The following is a 27,597-nucleotide window of genomic DNA, read 5'->3' on the forward strand; positions in this document are numbered from 1 at the left end:
TTGTTCCATTTTGTACCTGTCAAGTGTGTGCATAGGGTATGTTTTTTCTTGTTACTTTGGATTAGTCCAGCTTGCTGGCTTCTCCTTTGAGTGGTTATATGGTTATCCACTCACCCAGTTGCACCACACTCCACTTGGTCCTACAGTGCTTCCATACTGGCAGTGCGCCCTTCCTCTGACATCTAAAAAACCATCCTTCCTTCAAACCCCCTTGCAGGACATCTGCAACAATCTCTCTCAATTCTTTTGCCATGAAATCACCACCATTTACTGAAAATTCAACCGAACCCAACAGACCTCGCCAAAGGCCTCCTGATCTTATAAAAAGAACGAATGCTAACCACATGGCCCGTCATCTCCCCACAAGAAACCGCCACTGCCATAGAGTTGGTTCATTCAAGGGCCCCATCAGACACCTGTCCCCACCACACCTACTCCAGAGGACTGCAACCAATAAACACCATCGTCGTGTAGTTCCTAGGAACCGCCAGGACCTGCATGTTTTGGATGACCTAAACTGAGGGCTTGGTGTGCAGACAGACTCTGGATATCCCCACAGGATGAGTCAGCAGATAGACCGGCTGGCTCGACGGTGCCGCTACCACCTCCGTGCATTCTACAGCGGTGTGTGTGTTTCTGGCAACCACTGAACATGACAACCCTGATTTCTCAGGTATCGTGGATAACAATACGGTATCTTTCGCTCAGTCACTTGTGCTTACTTTTTTCAGAGTACACATAGAGTGACAATTGGAATGGTTTCAATAATTATTTATTGGTCAAGCGTCAGACTAGTGTGAAACATATTCGCTGTGACAATCAAAAGACAGGAGTGGGGGCGTGGCTTGGCCGGCGATCATGGCGGTAGTCTAGAGCTTGAGCTCCGACCAGCCTATCAATATCCTACCTCTAAATCCTTGCCCTGGGCATCCATAAGGGCTCCCTGCCAGGGGATTATGCTGCTGTTCCAGCGGGCTGTGCTCGGCGACATAACCGGCAGGGTGGCGGCCCTGGTGACGACGTGACGGCCCGGCAACGCGGCAGGTCCCGGAAGATCCGATGAGGCCAAGAAGCCGGGACCTCGATTTTGGCACCGCCCGGACCGGGTGAGTCTGTCGGCGGCGGTAGTGAGCGAGACGCGGTGCCGGAGCACGGCCGGGGGTCTGGGAGAACAGGGCCCCCCCCGTGCCTCACTGCTGCTACACCATCGCCAGCGGAAGTGGCGCCCTGCCAGGAGCTGTGAGGGCAGACATCGGAGAAGACTCCTCGGAGAGGCGGCCGCCATCTTGGGACACTCTCACTATCATGGTGCTGCTCAACCGGTTGACGGCATCGAGCAGCGGACGCGGCGTGAGTCATTGGCCTGCCCTGACCAACAGGAGCCGGGGGACACCAGTTGGGCCCCATATGGTGAAGATCTCCATAGCTGAGCAGACGGACCCAGCTCTGCATGATACCGAGAGAGGAGGGTGGCACTGACCGGTGGTACCATTGCAGCAGTGGTGAGTGGGGATTGCCCGGAGGCAGTGTGTTTCGGGGGCTAGATCGGGCCCCGGTGGGAAGGATAAGCAGCGCTCGGCACCTGTGGGGGGGCCCTTGACGCGGCGTTGTCATTGCCGATTGCTGGCCCCTCGGAGAGAGAGTGCCCCTGCCTGTGGCCTAGCATGTCAGGGACCTTGTGGGATTGATAGCGGGTGCCGGTGGACTCGAGTGTGGCCCTTGAAGTTGGTGACCCGCCGTGGACGATTGCCTGCTATACCCTAGGCTTACGCGCCTGGCCCTAGGTGGTCCTTGGAGTGGAGATATGACGCGAGATGGAGCCGGAGGAGGCCAGGGCAAGCAGGGGCCGATGGACAAGTTTACGGAGGCGGCGGGCCCTGGGGGTTCTCAGGCGCCAGCGCCTGACAATGCGGCACTACTAGCAGCAATCACGCAGTTGAGGGACATGCTAGACACCAAAATAGGCGCGGTTGGAGCCGACGTTACCCTTCTCAGACAGGACCTGCGGAACGCTGTGGAGCGCATCACCGGTGCGGAGGCCCGTATTTCGGAGGTAGAGGACGACGTCACTGTTTTGAAGAAAAAGGTCACGGCCATGGAAAAGATCCAGAAGGGTCTGGCCATGAGGGTAGAAGACGCGGAAGGGCGCGCTCGGAGAAACAACCTCCGCTTTGTTGGTTTTCCGGAGGGCTGTGAAGGGGACAGGATGGAGAGCTTCCCGGCCCAATGGCTGGAGGGCTGGATCCCGGCAGACACACTGTCTCGCTGCTTTGTGGTGGAAATGGCCCATCGGGCGCTGGTACAGAAACCTTCGGTGGGAGCGCGACCACGACCGATCATAGCAAAGTTCTTGAATTACTCTGATCGAGACACCATCCTGCGGCAAGCGAGACTTAAGGGCACGCTCACTTATGATAACTCTAACATCCTCATATTCCCAGACTACACGAGGTTGGTGCAGCAACAGCATCAATCGTTCCTTGCGGCCAAGGCCCGACTCCGTGGACTCAAGCTCCAGTACGCCCTGCTCTATCCGGCGCGGTTGCGGGTAATCTACCAGTCCCGCACCCTGTTTTTTGACACTCCGGAGGAGGTCTTCCAGTGGACGGACGAAACAGTGAAGATACAACTCAACATGGCCAAGGGTGGGGAATCGGACTCTTCCTCAAGTGATATCGCCCGGGAGGGCCTCAGGAGTCAGCGTCGGCGTCGCAGAAGATCGCACTCGAGCAGGGGCTCGCGTTCTGGCTCAGCCACACGGGGACAGCAGACTGATGCTCCTTGATTACTGTGGGACCTGTGTCACGACTCATTGTATGGGATGTGTATTGATGCTCAGGTGCACTATTGCGTTGGGCTGGGACCTTGCCCCTACTGGAATGGGAGGGTGGGAGTGACAGCCTAGTTCTTATGGGTTGGCGCACGGGGATTCCTTGGAGGACGTGGTTCTGGTCCTCCTGTTGGAGACCAGGCCATATTCTGACCGCGACAGGTGCTTCCATGTTTGGGAGGTACGGGGAGGGGGGTGGGGTGGGGTGTTGGGGGTTGGGGACTGGGAGTTTGGGGGGGGCTTGCGCATGCTTTGCTGCTCATCAATGGCCATGTACTGCACCAAATGTGCCAGGAGGACGCACGGTCTGTCCATGCTTTATTACTTCAATGTCCGCTGTCGGGGAGGGGGGTGGATGAGCCCCGGTTCGCTGCGAATCATGAGTTGGAATGTGAGGGGCATGCTCGACAAGGTGAAGCGGGGGGCAGTCTTTCCGTTCGTTAAGAGAGTGTGGGTAGATGTACTGTTCCTGCAAGAAACTCATCTGTTAGGCACAAAGGCACAATGTCTTCAGTGCGCTGGCTTCACGCATGCGTTTCACGCTGGATTCGCGAGGGGCTCAAGGGGAGTGGCGGTCCTTATTCACCGTAGAGTGCCATACGTACACAAGCGCGTATGGACTGACACACAGGGTAGGTACATTTTCCTACAGGGGGACATTGGTGGTGATAGAGTGATTCTTGGTAGTGTGTACGCTCCGCCGCCACTACAGTGGTCCTTGGTGGAGAGGCTTTTGTCTATTTGGGGTGCCATGCCCGGTGCCTTGTCCGTAGTAGGGGGGGTTTGGAACGACGTGATGGATAAGTACTGCGACAGATGGCATAGTGCGGCAGCGACCCAGGTTCCTGGGGGGGAGGGTCCTGCTACTGGGAGGAGCCCCACTACCAAGTTGCAGGCGTTAGCATCAGGGCTTGACTGGGTGGACACTTGGAGGTACAAACACGGGGCGCATAGGGAATACACGTACTTTGCCGCGGCATGCGATTCCTTCTCCAGACTGGATTACATCTTCCTACCACGGACACAGGCTCACAGGATACTATCTGCGGGGATTCTGCAGCGGGCGCTTTCGGACCACTCACCGGTGACTGTCATGCTCAATGTGGGCCCGGCCGGGCGGCCATTTCGGTGGTGACTGTCGGCCTGGCACCTGATGCAGGAGGACTATAGGGCACACATGACGATTGAAATTGACCGGTACCTGACCACTAATACGGGATCAGTGGACTCCCCGACTGTCCTCTGGGAGGCCATGAAGCCGACGCTGAGAGACATAGATATCTCCTGGTGCGCAGCGGCCCGAAGGGAGAAACGGAAAGAACTGGTGCGGCGTGAAGCGGACATAGAGGCCTTGGAGCGCAGGAGTCGAGAGGATGGGGGCGGCCCCGTCAGGAGACAATTGGTTCTGGCACAACAGCAATATGCCATGATTCTCATGGATGAGGCACGACAGGCATGGCTCGCCACCCGTAGTCGGATCTACCAGTGGGGCGATAAGTCCAGTAAGATGCTGCACCGTATGTGTCAGGGTATCATGCATGCTCAACCGCTACCACGGATTGTTTACCCAGAGGGGGAGCCCATCCTCGACCCTGCGGCACTGGCAGAGAGCTTTGCTGGGTATTACGAGGGGCTGTATGCGCCTCGGGAGTGCCTGGAGGCTGACGTTGTCCAGCGCTTCATCGACGATCTCCCCCCGAGAGCTGTCTCGGATGAGGTGCGGAAACTCTTGGACCGGCCCCTGTCACACGAAGAGCTGGGAGCAGCTCTAGGTGAACTGAATCCGGGTAAGGCACCGGGCCCCAATGGGTTTCCATGTGAGTTTTATCGCCGTTTTATGGTCCAGCTGGGCCCTCATCTCCTTCCGGTGGTTGAGGAGGCGTGCGTGAATGGGGCGCTTCCGCCAGATTGGCGGCATGCCGAGGTCGTGGTCTTTTTAAAGCCTGGACGACCCCCGGAGAGTCACGAGTCATACCGCCCGATCTCTTTGTTGAATACTGAGGCGAAGATCCTTGCGAAGGCCTTGGCCACGAGGCTCAAACCCTACATCACTGACCTGGTCCACCCGGACCAGGCAGGATTCATGCCGCGAAGGGCTACCCGGCACAACATTAGACGAGCCCAGGTTGCGGTGTCTGCCTGGAGGTGCCTCGGGGAACCGGCGGCGTTGTTCCTGGCGGACATGGACAGGGCCTTTGACTCCTTGAGTTGGACGTATCTGTTTGCCCTGCTGCGGCGCCTTAACCTTGGCCTGCGATTCTTGACGTACGTCCAATTGCTATATACTGGCCTCACGGCATCGGTGCGGATTGGGGGGGTGGCCTCCCGCTCGTTTCCAGTTTTGCGGGGGACGCGACAGGGCTGCCCTCTCTCCCCATATTTATTCGCGCTCGCCATGGAGCCTCTCACGGTGTGGGTGCGCATCAATGCTCAACTTGAAGGATTCCGGTGGTCTACGGACCACGGCGACAAAATTGCTTTGTACGCCGATGACGTGTTGTTTTTTCTTACTGACCTGGCCCGTTCTGGGTCACGACTCCTGCGCATATTGCAAATATTTGGCGAAACCTCCGGCTTGTACATGAATCCGGGCAAATCTACGCTGTGGTTGCTGGGTGGCGGGCGGGACGGGGGTGACTGGGCGTCGGGACTGCAGCTGGCATCAGACGGGGTGAAGTACCTTGGTGTATACTTAACGGAGGACGCAGCGGTGTCCCGGGATCGCAACCTTGTCCCGGTATGGGATCGCATGCGTGAAGATCTTAAGACTTGGACGAAGATGCCTTTGTCGATCCAGGGCAGGTCTGCCATCTTTAAGATGGTAGCGCTGCCTCGGCTGGTGTACCAGTTGCAGAACCACCCGCACGTGATCCCGCCTCGCTGGTTTTCACAGCTCAATTTGGCATTGAGTAGCTTCCTGTGGGAGGGAGGTGTAGCGCATGTGGCCCTGAGGACATGTTTCCTGTCTACATACACCGGGGGTTAGCCACGTCTGATGTACTCTCCTACTACCAAGCGGCGCATCTCTTGGTGCTGAACGACTGGTGGTATGGGGATAGGGGGGATCCGGCCTACACCGTGGAGAGGATATTGATGGGCACAGCCTCTCTGCATGCACTGCTATACTGAGCGCCACGGCAGAGATCTCTTTCTGCGGCCACGCAAGTGGTCTTCCATGTATGGAGACAGACGCTGCGTAGAATGGGGTGGTGGAATGTACTCACCCAGGAGACCCCCCTGTGGAACAATGGGCAGTAGCCCCAGTTGACTGCTCTGAGGGGCGTTCTTAAATCATTTGCGGAGCTACGGGAGGAATTTGGGATGCCCCGCGCCCAGTTCTTCAGATACCTTCAGTTTCGCCATGCTCTATCGCCCTCTCTGGTGGGCTTGGAACAGCTCCCGGAGTTCAGCCCTCTAGAGGCCAAGATATTTATGGAAGAGCAGCCGGATAAGAAGTTGTCTCGTATATATCAGACGCTGGTGCGCCACTGCTCATCGGATTTGGTCGGTCTTAGGGCTGCTTGGGAACAGGACGTCGGTGATCTGGACGAGGAAGATTGGGTTGAGGCCCTGGAGAGCCCTAGAGGGGTGGCGATTTCCACTCGTCTACACTTGATTCAATTCCGGTACCTACACCGCACATACTATACTCGACAGCGCTTATGGAAGGCGGGTATGATTGCGACACCAGACTGCCTTAGATGCGGCTCCAAGGAGGGTACGCTGCTGCACACGATCTGGGAATGTCCGGCGCTGCAAAGGTTTTGGGAGGGGGTGCACCGCTGCTTGGCGGAGGTATTGGCCTGGGAGATCCAGAAAGACCCTAGGTTGGCGCTACTGCATATTATGGCGGGGGTGGGGGGCAACCGTTATAAGCGACACCTGCTGCTCCTGGGTCTTGCGCTGGCGAAGCGCGACATAGCGAGGGCATGGAAGGCGCACCGGGCCCCGTCACTTGCCGCCTGGAGGAATGGCCTGGACTTTAGTATGGGCTTGGAGCAGCCTGTGTTTGTAGGCAGGGGTTGTCCTCGTAAACATTACAAGATATGGAAGAGGTGGGCGGACTATCGGGGCCTGGACCTGGACCCACCACCTGAAGAGGCCACCCTTCCAACTCCCTGTTGTGCTGGTCTGTGCAATGTCACTCTTGGTGTGTGGTGCTTATGGCTAGTGACTGTTCTGAAGTGCTAGTGGGACGGCGGCTGCGCAAGGTGGGGGAGGGGGGTATTGGGGGGTGGGTTGTATGTCCTTTATTTCTGCTATTTCTATGTGGGGGGGTGATATTGTTCATTTTACACACTGTTGACGATGATTCTGATACATTGATTGTGGCAGTAGACTTTGGATGGCAGGGCTCTGCATATCTTGTGTATTTAACAATAAAATCTGTTTAAAAAAAAAAAAAAAGACAGGAGCAGATAAATGTGATCACTAGCACCAATATCATAAATAGTAAATACATTTCTAGCCGAATGCTAATAGGATGAATAAAAGCAGATTATATAAAACAATACCATTGCCGTACTCCTACGATGCATAGCCTACCTAAATGTACCTAGCCTAGATATGTAGGTGAAGCATGTGTATGTAAATGTCAGGATAGATCCTAATGGAGCCAAGAATTCCCCGGGGAAATACTAACCGCTCACCTTATGATTTAGAATGAAGGCTCCCGTCTCTGCTTCGAGGATGGCATCCCCCAAGGGATGTCAAGTCTCTGCCTGTCGAAGGATCAGTCTGCAGAGTCTCGGTCCAGCCTGAAAGGAATTCTCCTCTGTTTTGTATGAGGGAGGGAGGGTCTTTTATACTAAAGTGGTCACTCCAGGTTTACTTCTAGAATCAATATGTTTTGAAAACATTCACTAATCCCTCGCCAATCCTTTTCTAAACAAAAACACTCCTGCATAGCTGGCTGTTGGCCATGGATACAAAAAAGTGGTGACCATTATACAGTATAAATCTGCTGTGCCTAAGGACATGTTTATGTATGTCAGGTACAGGAATTAAAAAAGGGTACCGAGAGCCTGTTGTCGAAAAGACAGAAGGAATCTACTAGGTAAAAGGTCACCTGTGTAGAACAGTTATGCTGTGTGGACGGGACAAAATGTATGTAATTGGTATGTACACGATGGGACAATCCTAAAGGACATGACACTCACTCCTCATCAAAAGGTCAACAAGGTCAGTTAGGTGATGCTAAAGTAAATGCTATAAAAAGGCATAAAGATCATTAATATTAAAACATACTAAAAAGCACTTCAAAAGGTCTTAAAAATTGTTCATAAAAGCAGAATGCATTTTCCCTAAAAGTGTTCCTAAAAGGTCCTCTATATATTCGCATTGTTTCTCTCAGCACCTTGAAAGTCACTACGCTTAGACAGAGCAGAGAAAAAAATAATGAAAACAAAGGCAGTTTGACCTTCAATTTGGTAAATGTTTTAAAAATGTGTCAAACGTTTAAGAATCCTGTGCTGAAGCATCAACATCGCTGAACATGCCATTCGCAAGAGGCAGACCCTCCAGAACTTCCAGTATGATATCAAGTGAGCAGAGGTGGTCATCTCTGTTCCCACGGCAGCCGTCGTGGAAGAATTAGATGCCTGTGTGACTGAGATTGATGCCTGCACATCCGTGGTAGAGCCGATCTCTGTTCCAACAGGAGGTGAAGCGTCCGGTGCAGGCTCTAGAGGACACCATCATCAACATGGGAATACGCTGTGGACAACTGTGCAAATGTGCCTGCAAATGAGCCAGGAGCATGTCTATGTCTGGTGGCGCAACCGATGCAAGTGTCAGATCGAGGTTCAACATGAGTCCAAATTCACAAAAGAGGGAGCGGAATACTGGCAGAATGCAGTCAAGCCAGGCCGGTCTGAAAGACAGGAACCGATGCTCACTCAGCTCTTGAAGCCGAGGTATACCCAAGAAGAATACCAATCGCTCAGGACAGTATTCTCTCCATGTCTTAAGTGATGTTGACATCCATTGCGAAGCAATAGAATTAAAATCAGGATGCCCGCCACTGAAAGCATGACCAAAGGAAGCCCTCCTAAAATGCTTCCAAGTATGGAGTGGTAGAGCGGATCTCCGTTCCAACAGGAGGTGAAGCGTCCGGTGCAGGCTCTAGAGAACACCATCATCAACATGGGAATACGCTGTGGACAACTGTGCAAATGTGCCTGCAAAGGAGCCAGGAGCATGTCTATGTCTGGTGGCGCAACCGATGCAAGTGTCAGACAGAGGTCCAACATGAGTCCAAATTCACAAAAGAGGGAGCAGAATACTGGCAGAATGCAGTCAAGCCAGGCCGGTCTGAAAGACAGGAACCGATGCTCACTCAGCTCTTGAAGCCGAGGTATACCCAAGAAGAATACCAATCGCTCAGGACAGTATTCTCTCCATGTCTCAAGTGATGTTGACATCCATTGCGAAGCAATAGAATTAAAATCAGGATGCCCGCCACTGAAAGCATGACCAAAGGAAGCCCTCCTAAAATGCTTCCAAGTACGGAGTGTATGAATGATGCAATCACTCCGAAAATGGGTTGAAAGGTGGTTAACAGATGTGATGTTAAAGATACGATGGACCATTTCTCAGAAATGGAGCGGAAGGTTCATACGGGCCAAAGCCTGTATCTCTGCCGAGGACCTTGCAACCTGGAGATCAAAGATCTCTCGGACTTAAGTTAAGGCCACATCTTGCTGAAATAACATGGCTTTCAGTCTGCTCAGAGAATCAACCCCTATGTTGGAAACATTCAGTGAAGGCCACAATGGTGCCTCCCTAACTGTGCGAGCTGGGGTAAACTATACTTGCTTAGAACAAATAACCCTGGAGTTGACGGTCACTAGATAAGCAATGCCGGGTGTCATACCACAGCATCCTTGGTCATTCAGCATCAAGTAACTCCCGTTGAAAAGTAACTAAAAAACTGGATGAATTACATCAGCTGGGGAACCCTTCATGTAGCAGGACAAGTTCGCTATTGACGCATTACACGCTCCGTGAAGCGACACTTCCTTACACACTAAAGACCTACTCAAGACCTTTTCGCAGTTTGAACCACTCAAGCAAACCACCTTGTCCTTGTTTCTGCACCTTTATGTGTATGGCAACTCCCAGGTTTCTCGTATGTACCCTTCAACCAATTCTTCATACCTGCCTACTGGGTAATATTTCAGGCAGTACTGTAATTGGAATGTTGTGATTGGCAGTGTGATATAGCCATGGATTAACCATTCCGTAGATGGTGATTCTGCTACATTAAAAGGTAACTTCTCTAGTTTTTCAATGAGCAGCATGGTGTACTTCGCATCTCTGCGTGCCATGGTCATTTGTTTGTCGGTCAGATTATAAGCCAAAAGCAGATTTGTGTCTTTAATGTATCGTCATGGAACGTGGCCAGAATGCAATGATTGAAGCGTCCAGCTTAAAGGCATAATAGCGCGCAGCTGAGATTGCCCATGTTGTAGAATAGACAGATCTTGTTCCGTTATGTCAATAGTGAGGACACAATGTTGCCCAGTGAAAAAATACAAGTTGAGAGTGTGGTCATGCCGTTGTCTACCACGGCTAAGGCCTTTTCTAGGTTAATTCTATTGATTTCACAAATTCTCTCAACAGCTTCCTGTTGGGAGACTTTCCAAACCTCATTATAGATGGCATATAGGAAGCGTTTCCTACGTGGTTTCTTGAGGACCTAACAAGAAATCCCTAATATCCATGTTGTCTGACAGAAGGGACAAGTGTTGTTTCACCTGTGAAAAGGTCGATGTCTTTAGCCATTCTAGGCACAACTTCCCGACACTATAGGAGGTCACTACCCCTGGGTCGTCTACGTGTACATAGCATTAGTCGGGCCTATGGATACTAAAGCCTTCGGTGGTACCCTTGAATCTTAAGTTACACATATTCGTGTCTACAGGCCAAACCAACCAACCCTTCCAATCAGGAAATGATGAATTGTATGTAATTCTACCATGTGTCCCCTCAAGTGTGTTATTTGAGGTACCCTTAATTGGCGTGGGTGAGGGGATGCTCGGTGTTCTGAGGTCTTTAATTTTTGCAAATCCGTTACAGGTAGTCAGTTGCACTGTTGTGTTCAGGAAAATCATCCGTAATGGTATGAGGCAAGCTCTGAATAAAGCCTCAGTTCACTAAACCTGCCACTCTCTTGTCCCCAGATAGATTTTGTGTCAATGGTGTCTCTCCAGTAGTTGAAACCCTGTATAGACAGTTGGGAGATAAAAGATGCTGAATATATCAGCTTAGTATTAATCAGCATAATCTTCGTTGTTGCATTAGTCTGTGCAAGTCTGTAGTAAAACAATTCTGGATTTGATGTACTGAGTGCTGAAAAGTATGCAAATTTCTGTGCGAATGTGGCAGAACTACCCTTTGGTGGTGTTGGGCAATGTTCCCATTGATGGCATGTGTTAGCAGTGCGTGGTACACTTGCTCTATGCAAAAAATGATGACCATAATGCTGCTAACAAAATATGGTCTCGTAATCAGTTGTATCTTCATACAATTCTCTGTAAGAGAAAGCAGCAGACTGTTCTAAATCTAAAAGCATAGTATTTGCTGTTTCAATGTCCCAATCATCAGAGAGTGTACTGGAGTAATGAAATCATTTTAATAATTTTAAACATCACATGAAACTTTATCCATCTATACCATCAGGTTCAGGAGTTTCTGTAATGTTCACTAGGGATAAGTCTCTTTGTTCACTGTGTGATGATGTTTGTGGTTTCAGGATCAGGTTCACAGATTGTACTGCGGGGAATTCTGGGAGATAATGTCCATTCAGAAGCATAAAAAAGACAGTCACTGTGCCAATCCAAATTAATAGGTATACTACCCCTATTGCAAACCAAATATGAAACCAAGGTGACGCTAAGTAAGTCTTTTTGAGCAAAAGATAGAGTTGGTAGATTTTCTCTTTCTTTGAAATGAATGGCGTTTAATTAGGTTCACTTGGATCTGAGGAGAAATCATCAAAGTTGATGAAGTAGTCAGACGCAGTTCGATCTATCTTTTGTAGCTCTATAGGTTTTGTAGAACTGGCAGATGTGTTGTTTGAAGGCACATTAATGTAGACAACATCTTTGGGCCATATTACAGTTTGCCTTGTTGTTTCTTCTTGATGTTTTCCAATTTCAACTGGAATGATTTGCGCTCCATTATTTGGTACTCCTTCACTTTGTGTAGTGGAGTCTTGAAAGGTTATTACTCTTTCCATCTGAACTTCTGACTAGTAGCAAGAGGAGATCTGCGGCTACTCAAGACCCCACGTAGCCTACCATTGAGAGTCGGCCACCTGATGCGGTTTATCAGATCAATGGAGACAAATCTTTTTTCTTTTTGCCGGCAAGAGGCGGAAGAAGTACTTTTCTTGTTCCCACAACCACCAGGACAGGCACAGGTGCTCTATAAGATGGCCCAAACTCTCTTCTGTCCACAATTTTTCCCTGACCAGGTCCCCAATCTGCGGGACCCAGGCAGGTTTTGCCGGAACTGGTTTAACTTCCCCAGTGGTGGTGCGTTTCACTTGCACGTTGCTTTGTAACTCCCAGAATTCATTGAGTTCCTGTTAAGCAGCCAAATGGTCATTCAGTTCAAATGGTTCTGCATCCGACACTGTGTCTGCACAATCGAGATCAGGTACCCACATTCTTGTCCCAAACAGGATTTCATAAGGGTTACATCCTCCCAAGGATTTTCTTGGCATAATATTGAGTGCCCTCTGGACCCCGTAAAGGTGATTGACCCGCACCTAATACCCTGGCAGTTAAGGATTGCTTTAGGTCCCGGTTTTTCCTCTCCACCACCGAATTTCCCTTGGGATGTTAAGGGGAGGAGTACCGCAAGGCCATGCCCATACTTTTCATGGCTTCCATGTAAGCCCTAGAGCTAAAGGCAGGGCCACAGTCGGAATGTAACGTGCCAATTGCGTATGTTCCGATGAAGGCTCACAATTCCTTTATAACAGTTCGAGCGTCAGTTGAGCGCTGGGGCCAAACCCATAGGAATCTAGCGTATGAATCCACTGCCACCAAGATGTATTTGTAAGCCCCGTCTGAATTTAAGGGGCCACAGTTGTTCAAATAGACACATGAGAGAGGTCTGTCTGAAATCAGTAGTGGTGTTTGTGGTGGCCTCTGATTGGTGGAACCCTACATCTGCTGGCAAATATAGCACTGCAGGACATAGGGCCATATGTATCAAGCATTTTCGCATTCACAAAGGCCGAAATTCGCCGAATTTCCGGGTTTGCGAATGCGAAAATGCTCATCAGCATGTATGAATGCAAAACGCATCGAAAATAAGGAATCGCAAAAAATGCGATTCCCTCGTGTGCGAGAAGTCCCAATCTGCGAATAAATAGCGATATTGCACAATAGCGAATTCCAATTGTGCAAAAATCGCTAACTCATATTCGCTAAATTAGGAACTCGCTGAAAATTCGCAGATCAGCATTTTTCGCTAAAAATAAATCGCAATGCAATGTATGAAAAATTCGCAAATAGCGATTTTTTTGAAATTCGCTAAATACAGAATCGCAATTACCACCAAGTAGGAGCAGGTGGTAACCAGGTGCAAACTATTTAAGCTGCCTCTGAATTCAAAAAACTGTTTGCCACAATGGCGGGGCTTTACATCATTGCAAGGAGGATGCGTTTGAGAGCTGCTGCACAGAGGAGGTTACGGCAGGAGAGGATATTCCGTTTGCGCGTGACCATCTCCCAGCGCCTTGGGGAGGAGCTCTACACACATTACAGGCTTGAGGAAGACAGCATAAATGATTTAATAGCAGAACTCAGACCCTACCTTGAACACCCCACACGCAGGACAAATGCCATCTCCACAGAAATACAGGTCCTGTGTTCATTACACTTGTTGGCATCTGGAAGTTTTCAGGGGGTTATTGCCTCTGCAGGAGGGGTGTCACAAAGTGCCCTATCGTGATTCTTTCATGCCTTCCTAGATGCCATGGTTCAGAGGATGGCACATCACATTTACTTCCCCAGCACACCACAGGCAATAGCACAGACAAAGCAGGACTTCTATCAGATCTCAATTTCCCACACGTGATAGGATGCATAGATGGGACACATGTCGCTATATCCCCCCCCTCAGGCAATGAACACATCTTCAGAAACCGTAAATGCTACCACTCACTGAACATTCAGGTGGTGTGTGATGCACAACACATCATCACAGACATCGTAGCTAAGTACCCTGGCAGCACACATGATGCATTCATCTTCCGACACAGTGGGATATATTGTAGACTCTCAAGAGGGGAGTTTGGCGAGGGATACCTACTCGGTAAATACCTTCAGACATAGGGGCCATTAATACCAACTACCATGTGCATGTCACAGGCTAACATATATTTATCTAATCCACAGGTGACAGTGCTTATGCAGTACGGGATTTCATCCTGACTCCCTACCTCAATCCCAACAATGCAAGTGAACGCAGGTACAACAGGGCACACATTGCTACCAGAGGCACCATCGAACGGACATTTGGGATCCTGAAAAGGAGATTCCGGTGCCTCCACAAAAGTGGAGGTGCACTCCAATACAGCCCCAACACGTGCTGTAAAATAGTGGTGGCTTGTGCCATGCTCCATAATATTGCCACGAGAAAAGGGACACCAGTGGAGCTGAGTGACTCAGGATCCTCTGATGTGGAGGGGCCTGGAGCTGGACGGATGGTAGCTGGTAGAGCTGTTGCAGCGGCAGGGCGCCAGAGGCGTGATGAGATTACGCGCAATTATTTCTAGGTAAGAAAAAACTACACAATGCCAAGTCATGTAAGTGTGAATGTTGATTTTAATCCTTAATAGCAGGATATGTATGAACTCAAAAGGTACAATATTCAAACAAGATATATTTAGCACTTGTTACATTCACAGTGCTCTAAACAGTAAAGGTGTGCCTCACAAGTTGGATGCTGCACAGGGTAATGTTCGGTGGAAGGTGTAGCCCTATTGGTTCTCCCACTACGGCGTCTCTCTAAGGTTGGTGGTGGGGTGTTGCTGCTCCTAACTGACTGATTGTCCTCTTCGCTTGGAGTCAGTACTCCCGACCCAGTTGTGCGTAATTGACGCAACTCGTCCACAGCAGTGGTCACTTGTGTGAGCGCATTAGCTATGTCCTGTGCAGCATGGCTGAATTGGCGCTGCATCTCAATGCTGCGCCTGGCCTGGATGCTACATGTGGCTGCCAGGCGGTTGATGGCCCGGGTGTACCTGTCTTGACGTTGCCAACGTCTGCACCTAGCACTTCTCTCAGAACGTATTTCTTCACATACGGCCTGTAGGCCATCCTTCATGTCATTCCTTAGTGCACGTAAGCCCTCCCTCATCTCCCTTTGTAAGAGTTTTATGTTTTTCGCCTGCAGGCGCTGCACCTGCAACATGTTGAGTTCCAGTCCTGCATACACTGATTCTTCGCCTTGCTCATCAAAGAGGTTGGCCGTGCGTCGTCTGCGCCTGGCTGCACTCCGTGGGACATGCTGTTGTGTTGATGGTCCCTGTCGCTCTGGCTGTGTGTCCACATTTGGTGCAATTTCCCCACTTTCTTCTTCGTCATCCTGAATTGGCGCTAGAGGTCTGACTATGGGTTGCCTTCTACGTCTGTGACTGGTCACAGGGCTGTCCTCCCCTTCTGTGTCGACATCTTGGTCTGCTTGTCCTGACTCAGTGACTGTCACACTGGCTGAGGGCTGTGTCAAAGATGGTGCTGTGAACAGAACAGCACACATTAATTAACTTCACTGACTTGCACTGTATAAATAAAATGTTCACACCTCTAACAAGTACATTGGTGTCTTCTTTAACTCTCAAGCCTGGCAGAATACATGTTTGACAATTTTTCCTGCAAATTTTAAACTTTGATTTACATGTGACTACATCTCCCATGATGCATTGCTGGGTCTGCCTGTGTGCCTGCACTGGACTAACTATCTGGTATCTTGACCCTGGGTCACTGCTGGGGGGTGTTGGGGGGTGTTAAGGGTATGAGGGCATGGTTCTTACCTTTTGCAGATGCTGGCTGGTCAGAGCTGTCCAAATCAGCCAATCCTCCAACACTCTCTGGTAGCAGGGTCCCCTCCACCAGTTCCTCCAGGGGTGTTGAATCTGAAACAGATGATGCCCCACCACCTGTTAGCCTGGACTGCTCAAGCCTGGCAGCTAGTTTCTCCTTGGAGCGCAGCCGCAGGTCGTACCATCGCTTTCGGAGGTCCTCAACACTCCGGGGTGTGACACCCACAGCATTCACCTTGTGCTGTATGTCTTCCCAGATCCTCCTTTTGCGACTCTCTGGCACCTCCCTGGATTTCTTTCCAAACAGTAATTCATTGTTTGTCACCATTTCATGGATCAGTGCCTCCAATTCAGCCTCAGAAAATTTTTGTTTTCTTTTCCTGCTTTCACTCTCCTGCTGCTGGGAATCCTGCATGGGCGTGGCTCCACTCTCAGCCATGGTTCTCCAGGTGACTGCACTGTTCCAAACACACCTTCACTCTGCCTCTGAATCAGGAAGTCAGGTGCAGCATGGCTAGTCAATCACTTCCTGGTTGTGATGTCATCATGCTGCACCAGAGTTCCTGATTGGAACATTCTAGAAATTCGCTAAATTGCGATTTTTCGTCCGTTTTTGAGAATTTTCGCTAAAATTGCGATTTTGTGATGCGAATTCGCATATTATGCGATTCCTACATGTTAAGGAATCGCATATGGGGTAATCGCTAATAAATAGCGATTTTTAAGGAATCGCTATTTATTAGCGATTTCTTTCATACATATCGATTTGCGATTCTGAATGTGCGATTCGGTAAAATTCGCAGATTCAGAATCGCAAACCTGTTCTTTCATACATATCGCCCATAGTCCTTTATTTGTTTTGTGAGCCTGACCACCAGTAACGCTGCTTCAATAATTAAATTGTTGCAGTGACCCCTGGGTTTGCAGAGCCCAGACCCGCGTGTGCAGCCAGAATTAAACCTATTGTGCAATCTTTGTTTGGTATTACTCTATCCCCCACTCCTGGAATTTGAGCATATGGTGTGTTATGCGCATCTAACTTGTAGGAGTACTTGAGTGGAAAGCCTTTTGGCAGTATGGCAGAGTCATTCTTTGTGGCATTGATAGCTACTAGTATATCTCGGTCTATTCTCGTATGTGAATGAGTGATTGCGGCAACGGCAGCAATTCACACTGTCGCCTTGGCGGCTTCATCAGCCAGTGAATTTGCTTCAACGTGTATGCCAACACGCTGATGACTCAAGGTGTGAATAACTTGAGCCTGTGGCAGGCATTCTTTCAGCTTTCCACAGATTTTTTGGAGTGTACTCCGTCATTACTTTCACCACTTTTATCATTTTGATCATTTAATGCTCTAGGCTCTTGTGTTTTGCGTGCGACCCTGGAAAGCACTCCGCCCATGTGCGTGAATACATTAAACCAAGCTCCAGCCACGACTGGCTGAAGGATGACAGGATGCACAGCCCAAAAAGTCCATTATCAATCACATTACGCCAACTTTGCTTAAATTAAACTTTTATTTCCAACTTAATCCCATCGTATTCCAATTTCATTCATCTCTTTTTTTTCTTTGATTTCAACAGGGTCCATATGGATTTCCTCGAACCCGCTGTAATTCACTGCTCTTCATCGCACGGTATAGCAGATAAAAACCCAATGCATTTCGGGCATGATCGCCCTTCCACAGGGGTAATTATAATATAAAACATGGCATCAGTATCCCATCATTTAATACTTGCATTTAAAATCATCAACAAGAAAGGCATTATATCCTTCAAGTAGAGTATTAAATAACATTGGCCAACCTAAACATATTACAACTCGAATGAAAAAAAAGTACCCCATAAACCAAACCAACTCCATCTAAGTGTCTCCAAGAAAAAACAGGCCTGTAATCAATCCGATCCCACCCATCTGTCCCCACACAAATTACGTGTCGTACACCCCTATATCCAAATTAATAATTAATTGCGCAAATAAGAACCTCCGTGCCATTCCCCCTGTGTCCAATTGAATAATAGTGCAGATAAAAACCTGTTTACCTGCCACAAAACAGACTCCTCCAAATCATCTCCTTCCTAGTGTTTCACAGATTAAACATGCATGGAGCTCCCCCGTGCTTTTAAAGGCTAACTTGTGACCCTTTCATACCGCATAACACTGACAATGAAATAAAATAAACCAAGAAAAAAACACTTAAAAGAATTTAACAGAACACAAATTCTCGCAATAGCAAATCAAATGGGCGAAACCATCCCGGAATCATTAAGACTGGGAGGTTGACAAAATAATATGAAAGCCGGGGGAACCTGACCATTTTAGATAGAGAGATCCTAGTCATAATAGGGAGTTGCAGTGTGAGCCAGAACTGAACACAGGATTTAAGTGACCTCACTGCTCTACCCTAGTTTCCTTCCCTCAGATCTTCCAGGGAGTGGAACACCTGGATATCCAAGTACTTAAAAGAGCGGGAGGCCCACTGTATTACCAACTGTAAGGCCTCCGGCCGGGGCAGCAGTCGCATAATAGGAAACAATTATGTCTTAGCCTTATTAACCCAAAGGCCTGATATTTGGCGAAAGCCCTCTAAAATCTGCATTGCGGACGTGGTACCATATACTACTTCCCCAAGATAAATCAACAAGTCATCTGCGTAAATTGAAATAGTATATATCCGAGTGCCTACCCCAAGGCCCATTCTAGTGCCCCCTAGTCGAGCTTTTACAGCGAGTGGCTCTATTGCTAAATCGAACAGGAGGAGAGAAAGAGGGCACCCCTGTCGCATGCCTCAGAAGATTGTGTATTGAGTAAGCGTGGGCGTAAAATCCGTTTCGCGGGCGAATTTGCGGCTTCTTGACAATTTCGCGGTCCACGAATCACGCGAATTTGCCCAAAAATCCGCAAGTTGCGAATTATTTTGCTTGGTCGCGTTGACGTACCGTGATTCTGAGTCCGCCGAGTTGTTTTTCTCCCGGTTTGCGTGTGCTGCGCCATTTTAGATCATGCTACGTGATCACGCGTGAGTTTTTCGACCGCAATTACTTCATCGCGGTTTGCCATCTTGCACAGCGAGAGTTTGACAACGCGAGTACGTTATAATGGCCCGCGATCACGCATCGCGGGAGTTAACAATGCCGAACACGTAGATGCGGCGCGCAGCTGACTTCCAGCGGGAGATTTGAACAGCTCGCGTTCCCGAAATTGCAAAAATTGCAATTCTGCACAAGAAATCCACCGCAGGCAGCATAAACCTTCTGAAAATGTTGATTTTTATCAGAATAACTCCTCAGATTGACATGTGGCTGCACTTTTTGGTGCAAGGAGTCCACCAAAAAACTATATTGTGGCCTGTGGGTAGCCACAGTATCCAGTAGGCCCAGGGTTAGTCATGGGTGCATGATACAACTGTTTCTGTGATTTTTGTTTTAACTTAATTCTCATTTATGTCATGGAATTTTAGCTGTTATATGTTGATTTTTATTTTTTATTTTGGGGTGCCTGTAAAGCCACACTAGCCAGTAGGCCCAGGGGTAGTGAGTGGTGCATGGACCAAGTCTTTCTGTGGGATGTCTTGAATTTAAACATCATTGAGGGCATGGATGGCATTGGATTGTGGTGATTTTTGTGTTTTTTGTCGACTTTTTGGGGTGTTGTTGGGGCCTGGCCATGTGGGTGGGGGCCATTTTTAGGCCTGGTCCAGGCAGGGCCTGGCCATGTGGTGGGGGCAAGTCTCAAGGGGCCATTTTGAAGCCAGGCAGTGTGCTCAGGCCTGCACCCAGTTTGCCTTGCTTTCATCCATTAGACCCAGGGGTAGTGAGTGGTGCATGGACCAAGTCTTTCTGTGGGTTGGCTTGAATTTAAACATCATTGAGGGCATGGATGGCATTGGATTGTGGTGATTTCTGCGTTTTTTGTCGACTTTTTGGGGTGTTGTTGGGGCCTGGCCATGTGGGTGGGGGCCATTTTGAGGCCTGGTCCAGGCAGGGCCTGGCCATGTGGTGGGTGTCAAGTCTCAAGGGGCCATTTTGAAGCCTGGCAGTGTGCTCAGGCCTGCACCCAGTTTGCCTTGCTTTCATCCATTAGGCCCAGGGGTAGTGAGTGGTGATTGGACCAAGTCTTTCTGTGGGGTGTCTTGAATTTAAACATCATTGAGGGCATGGATGGCATTGAATTGTGGTGATTTTTGTGTTTTTTGTCGACTTTTTGGGGTGTTGTTGGGGCCTGGCCATGTGGGTGGGGGCCATTTTGAGGCCTGGTCCAGGCAGGGTCTGGCCATGTGGTGGGGGTCAAGTCTCAAGGGGCCATTTTGAAGCCAGGCAGTGTGCTCAGGCTTGCACCCACATTGCCTTGCTTTCATCCATTAGGCCCAGGGGTACTCAGTGGTGCATGGAACCAAGTCTTTCTGTGGGGTGTCTTGATTTTAAACACCATTGAGGGCATGGATGGCATTGGATTGGGGTGATTTCTGTTTGTTTTTCGACTTTTTGGGGTGTTTAACTGATGTTCCTCTGGCTTCCATTGCTTTTAGGTGCACAAGAGAACCACCAGTGCCAGGAAGAAGTCCTGCAGCGCTGTGTGCAGCACAACGTCACGTGACGTCACGTGTGGCCACAGACAAGACAACTCTGCAACTCGTGCAACTGCGGCCTGCTGTTCTGACATCTGAAGAAGATGGCCCCAAAGAAAGGTGGCCGTAGCGCCTCAGCGAAAAAAGTTGCCAGTGCCACTGCCAGTAAGAAGGAGCAGAAGAAGCAAGTGGCACCACCTACCAAGGAGACTGGTGTGCCCACCGACACCTTTTTTGGGAGAAAAAAAAACTACGCCTGCAGCAGCAGCGGTGTCCGCCGGGGACCAAGCTGGAAGCAGCACCTCCGCTTCATTGGGCTCAGTGCCACCATGCCAAGTTAGGCCCAAGCTCATGAGTGCCGCAAAGGCAGCCACTTAGGTTGTTCAATCACCATCGACCAGTAATGTTGGCTCATCACAAGAAAGTACCATCCGATCAACGCCGGGTGTAACTCAGCTGACGAGTGTTCAACAACCACAAGTGCAACTAGTACAAGCGCAAGTACATGGGCAAGGAGAGGCGCAAGTACATGGGCAAGGAGAGGCGCAAGTAGATGGGCAAGGAGAGGTGCAAGTACATGCACAAGGAGAGGCACAAGTAGAGGTGCATGGAGAGGTGCAACTAGAGGTTCATGGAGCGGCACAACTGCCTACAACGCTTGTTCCTCCAGAAGTAGGGGCACATCAGGATATTAATATTCAAGTGGAGGTATCATCCGAGGAAGCCACCCCTCCTGAGGATGATCCATGTCTTCCAGATCCCCAGCAAGAAAAAGGTCAAGGAGGGGTGCTACTTCTACTACTACAAGTTCTTCTTCAAGCCCCCTTCTTTCTGATGACCTTGATCGTGATTGGAACCCAGCAATGCAGTCTGACAGTGAGGCATGCATGAGACGAAAGGTAGCTAAGCCTAAAAGGAAGGTTCACGCAAGGCTTCGACTTATGGTTGATGACGATGAACAAGAAGTGGTGTCTTCTGCTGCTGATGAACAGTCTGACGATGACCCAGTCATCACAGACGTCACTCCAGCCACAGCGGGCATGCAGCAGACAAACATTTTCACCCTATCCCGAATGGATGCTGAGCGGGATGTGGGCGGTGTGGCACTGGTACCACCACCAACGCGACCTACAGCTTCCATATTTTCTCGTCAGAAGGGCCGGCAGGGACCTCCATCCAGCTCGACCTCCATTACCTCAAGTAGTGGTGCTGTAAGTGAACAACAGAAACAAATTCAGCCACGCCCATCCTCCACTTCATCTGGCATTGCAAGTCAAAGTAGCACCTCCACCACCAGCAGACATTTCCAGTCCCCAGTTTGGGACTTCTTTACTGTTAGCCAAAAGGTGGAAAACATGGTCATTTGTTCGATTTGTAAAGTATCAGTTAGTCGGGCTAAGCTTGGTACCAACTATGGTACCTGAGGCCAGAGAGGTCATCTCAAAAAACACCACCCTATCCAGTGGTATGCGCACCTAAGTAAGATCCAGGAGGTCCAAAGTACACCCAGTACCCTTGGCAGCAGCACTGCAGTGGTAGCGCCCACACCCTCTACCCCTGCAACATGTATGAGGCATACTAAGAGTCTGGGACAGACACCAATGCAAACAAGCATTTACAATGCAATGGTTTCGCCTTTGGAAAAGTTAGAGCTATTGGCATTGTAAATGACAACATTTGTATTTATGTGTTGGTTTTGAAAACAGATAGATAAATGGCATTGTCATTTACTTTGCCATTAGCTTAATCTCTCGCAAATGTGAGACCTATTGTACCCTACGGACGAGCTCAGCAGACAGCAATTACTACCACACACACACACACACCCAGAGCCACACACTCACCCAGAGCCACACACACACACACACAGAGCCAGCCACACACACCCAGAGCCAGCCACACACACACACACCCAGAGCCACACACACACACACACCCAGAGCCACACACCCAGAGCCACACACACACACCCAGAGCCACACACACACACCCAGAGCCACACACACACACCCAGAGACACACACACCCAGAGACACACACACACACACACCCAGAGCCACACACACACACACACCCAGAGCCACACACACACACACACAGAGCCACACACACACACACACACCGAGAGCCACACACACACACACACCCAGAGCCACACACACACCCAGAGCCACACACACACACACCCAGAGCCACACACACACACCCAGAGCCACACACACACACCCAGAGCCACACACACACTCAGGAGAGCAAGCACAGTGAGGGGGCAGGGAAGCAAGCACAGCGAGGGGGCAGAGAAGCAAGCACAGCGAGGGGGCATGGAAGCAAGCACAGCGAGGGGGCAGGGAAGCAAGCACAGCGAGGGGGCAGGGAAGCAAGCACAGCGAGGGGGCAGGGAAGCAAGCACAGCCAGGTGGCAGGGAAGCAAGCACAGCCAGGTTGCAGGGGAGCAAGCACAGCCAGGGGAAGGGGAACCAGGGGGCGGATGCCCATCATCTGCACTGGCACACCTCTGCTGTGTGCCGTCACAAAGATACACGGTACAGGACAAACATCAACTGCAACCTACGTGTCTGATATGCACACCTAAAAGGAACAACTGCACTCCTAACTCCAAAGTGCCAGCAGACACATACATCGTGTGTACATAGAGCCATTTCAGGAACCTTTTCTTAGCACCACCACCTCACCTTCACACTCTGGCAACTCTCCAGGCGCACAGTTTATAATCCGGCAGAGTACAGTGGGAGCGCACGACTCTTTTTAAAGGCAGTCCAGATGGGCAGAATGGTGCGCACAGGTTACGGGCGAGCTGCCAAGCGTACAGTTAGTTTTCCTGAAGCGCACAGTCTTTTCGATGCGCACCGTACCGGCAAGATGCCACGCACAGTACGGGGCGCAAAGTGTCAGCCCGACAACCAACAGACAACCAACAGACACGAAGAACAGTACACAGAGACGACAGGACACGGAAACCCACCCAACCCACCCCTGCAAAAGACACGTCCAAAATGGCCAAAACATGCCGAAAAAAAAAAGAACCGCCCACCGCCGCAATGATGTTCTACAAGGGGCGGAGAGGGAAAAAATCGCCGGAACCCCCACGAATCACCTCGGACAATGAGGGACGCCTCTCTCTTCCAATGGCTAGCCTCCATTTATGGAGCTAGCCAATGGAAGTTAGAGGCGGGACAAAGGCACATATATGTTCTCAAAAGATTTCGCCTGCGCGAACGCTGCTGCGCAGCGGATCGCCAGGCGAAACCTAAAAACTAAATCAATGAGCCTAACTGGTTTGAAGTCTGCATCATCATCATTATCATCACGTAAAATGGTCCAGCCCACCATTAGCAGCGTGTTTTGGTCATTTGAACGCAACCACCCAACTGTACGTCTGTATACGGAAAGCTGGCTAAAATGCTAGCGCTGGACCTTCTCCCTTTCTCTTTCGTGGAAGGGGTGGGTTTTCTTGAATTTGTGGCAACAGTCTGCCCTAGGTTCCTAGCCGGTCCTATTTTGCCAGGGTTGCTGTTCCAGCACTACATCAAGATGTGCTGGAGGTGATTGGCTCAGCTATTCTGAAGAGTGCTGTTCACACTATCCACATGACAACAGACATGTGGACCAGTTGCCAAGCCCTTGATTACATCTGCATCACTGCACACTGTGTCTCTTTTGCAGGGGTCAAACAGTTAGAAAAAGCAGGTGTTGACACGGACACAGTTTTTCAAGCTACTCGCAAACATGCAACAGTAGGCATGTTTGCCATGGAGAAATCTCACACTGCACGTAAGCTTTTGGAGGAGTTTAACAGGAAGGTCAATGAATGGCTGCATCCAAGAAATCGCATAGTTGGTTATGTTTCCACGGATAATGGCAGTAATATAGTTAGGGCCATGACTGATGGTGGATATTTCAGAGTGCCGTGTTTGGCGCACAGTATTAACATCGTGGTGCAAGAATTCTTGAAAAAAGAAGAGCCAGTCATCAAATTACTGACCACCTACTGAAGAATCTGCACACAATTCAGCCATTCTTTTAAGGCCCAGAAGGAGCTGAGGAGCATTCAACATGAACGTAAACTGCCAGTCATAGGACTAATCCAGGAGGTGGCAACATGTTGGAACTCTACCTTTTACATGCTTGAGCGTCTGTCTGAGCAGTGGGGGGGGTAATAAATGAGTATGTCTATAAACTGGGTTCTACTCACAAAGAAATGAGGCTAGAGTTGGAGGAATGGAAGTTAATTGCAAGCCTGACAGACATGCTTCGTCCTTTTGAGGTCTTCACGCGTGAAGTCAGCAGGGAGGACTGTTCTTTGGGCAAAGCTATCCCATTGTTGGTCATGCTAGAGCACCAACTGAAGGGGGTGTCTTCAAAGTTCAGAGATCATGCTGAAAAGCGAAAAGCATATGGTTTGGCGGAGAAGTTATTAAGGCGCCTACTTTGCAATGAAAGGCTTCAAAACATATATACAGAACAACATTACATTTGTGCCACTATTCTGGATCCACGGTACAAAAAGGCAGTGGCCAGCAAAGCATTCATTCCTTTTGATGAAGCAGATGTTTCAAAGTACAAACATTGGCTCGCTGTGTCAGTCACTCGGTTTGAAAAAGAGCGGATGAAATTGCACGGAGACAGCACAAGTACAACTGAATCAGCAGGCCATTCGGCGTCAAGTTCCACTTCTGAATCCGTGGCCGAAGGGAGTCACTTTCCCTCACAGCCGTTAACGACACCAGCAACCGTGTCATCATCATCCTCACCTGCACCAGGCTCCAAAAAAATATTGTCGGAAGCGGATTGGCTAACTCGGCATGGGTTTGCTCGGTCCACTGCTGCAAAGGCCACAGATTTACGCAAAGTGGAGCAACCCTGGAGAACCTTGAGTCGGTGGTGCAGGCCTATCTGGATGACCCAACAGAGGTCTGTCTTAATGAGAACCCATTGGTGTATTGGTATAGGAAAAGGTCTGGATGGCGACTGATCAGCAACCTGGCTCTAAATTACTTGTTTTGCCCACTCGCAAGCGTGTCTTCTGAACGTGTTTTCAGTGCTGCTGGTGCCATTGTAACTTCAAAAAGGACCCGCCTCTCACCCAAAAATGTGGAGAGGTTAACAATAATCAAGATGAATCAGCACTTCATACCACACGATTACACAATACGTGAATGCACGCAGGAAGAAGAGGACACCGACTTAAGTGGCGCCGACGGAAGTTCTTCTCTGTCACCAGACCTACTCCCGCCTCAAATAAATAGACTTTGAGGACGAGCTCTACTTCCCTGACACCGAGGCCTGAAAATTACTTCCTTTTTTTCCGTACTTATTCACTTTTATTCTTGTGTGTCTTTCTTTGTTTTGCAACTTTTACCACAACAAAACTCTAATCACCTAATCACAACAAGTCCATCATCAGCACTGTCTTCATCTTATTTTCCTTATTGATTTGAAGGTGCCGCGGTCTGCATTCCTGATGTTCACAAGTTCACAACTCAATCATGCTCCTCTATCCTCCTCCTCCAGACTCCCCTATCCATTTCCCTCAAGGCAAATGGATGGATTATGGAGAATAAATCAACTTTGTCTTCGTAGACGAGTCCCCTCAAGTGGGACTGAAATTACTGACTGACTACATGCTTGCTGATTGTTGACAGACTTACTTCTGAAATTGACAGGAGAGGCTGCCCTGTGGGCCCTCACTTTCCGAAGAAGATGCGGACAGAAAGTAGAACAGGTAATGAATAATGAGAAGATGGCATGCAGTGGACAGCAATGGCTGTCTGTCTCTGTTGAAACCAATTGCTGTTTGTTTTTTGTGTTTTTTGTGAACAGCGCAATTTGCCATGTTTAGATTAAACCAGTATTGCAGGTTTTTGGGGGTTTCTTTGCGGTGCTGGGTCGGGGGGTCTGGGAGCACTCCTGGCACAGTCTAATTTTGATTGCATTTAAATCCATGGTGGAAAAGGGGAGTTATGGCCTAGCTGCAGAGCGCGCTTGGAGTGATTTTGGAATGAGGCCTAAATATTTCTAAGTGTGAGTTTTTCCGGTTTTGCTTTTTGCCTGTTTGGGGGTCTTCTACTTTTTTCGCCTGGGTTGACGGATCTGGGAGCATTGCTGGGAAGGTCTAATACCGGATAAAAGTGGTTTGGACTAAATCCATGGTGAAGAAGTTTTTCACTTTTCAGAGTTTTCGCTCACTTTTGTGTTTTCGGGGGCCTGCTTGGGGGGGTTCCTGGTGTTTGGGGGGGGGGTTTGGGGGGGTCTTGGAGCAACGCTGGGTATGGGTAGTTTGATTGCAAGTGGTTTGAAGAAAATCCATGGTGGCAAAGGGGAGTTAGGGCCTAGCTGCAGAGCTCGCATGGAGTGATTTTGGAATGAGGCCAAAATAATTCTAAGTGCCCGTTTTTGTATTTTTGCCTGTTTGGGGGTCTTCTACTTTTTTTCACCTGGGTTGAGGGGTCTGGTGGCATTGCTGGGAAGGTCTAATACCGGATAAAAGTGGTTTGGACTAAATCCATGGTGAAAAAGTTTTTCCGTTTTTGCTCACTTGCCTGTTTTTGGGGTGCTGTTTGGGGGGGTTCCTGGTGTTTGGGGGTGGGTTTTGGGGTCTGGGAGCACTGCTGGCACAGTCTAATTTTGATTGCATTTGTTTTTCAGGAAATCCATGGTGGAAAAGGGGAGTTATGGCCTAGCTGCAGAGCGCGTTTGGAGTGATTTTGGAATGAGGCCTAAATATTTCTAAGTGCCCGTTTTTGTATTTTTGCTTTTTGCCTGTTTGGGGGTCTTCTACTTTTTTTCGCCTGGGTTGAGGGGTCTGGGGGCATTGCTGGGAAGGTCTAATACCGGCTACAAGTGGTTTGGACTAAATCCATGGTGAAAAAGTTTTTCACTTTTCAGAGTTTTCGCTCACTTTCGTGTTTTCGGGGGCCTGCTTGGGGGTGTTCCTGGTGTTTGGGGGGTCTTGGAGCAACGCTGGGTATGGGTAGTTTTGATTGCAAGTGGTTTGAAGAAAATCCATGGTGGCAAAGGGGATTTAGGACCTAGCTGCAGAGCTCGCATGGAGTGATTTTGGAATGAGGCCCAAATAATTCTAAGTGCCTGTTTTTGTATTTTTGCTTTTTGCCTGTTTGG

At 49.4% G+C, this 27,597-nt stretch overlaps 1 long non-coding RNA gene across 1 annotated transcript in view; it reads left to right on the forward strand.

Annotated features, from left to right (window-relative positions):
• The window catches only part of LOC144827172 (uncharacterized), a 50,130-nt gene extending 34,488 nt beyond the window's left edge, over positions 1 to 15,642 (forward strand). Inside the window, exons 2-3 of the long non-coding RNA XR_013610058.1 lie at positions 14,245 to 14,624; positions 15,245 to 15,642. This is a non-coding gene — a long non-coding RNA (uncharacterized LOC144827172). The remainder of the gene's footprint in view (positions 1 to 14,244; positions 14,625 to 15,244) is intronic.
• Positions 15,643 to 27,597: the final 11,955 nt, after the last annotated feature.

The sequence above is a fragment of the Lissotriton helveticus genome, chromosome 4_1, assembly GCF_964261635.1.
Source record: "Lissotriton helveticus chromosome 4_1, aLisHel1.1, whole genome shotgun sequence".
NCBI lineage: Eukaryota > Metazoa > Chordata > Amphibia > Caudata > Salamandridae > Lissotriton > Lissotriton helveticus.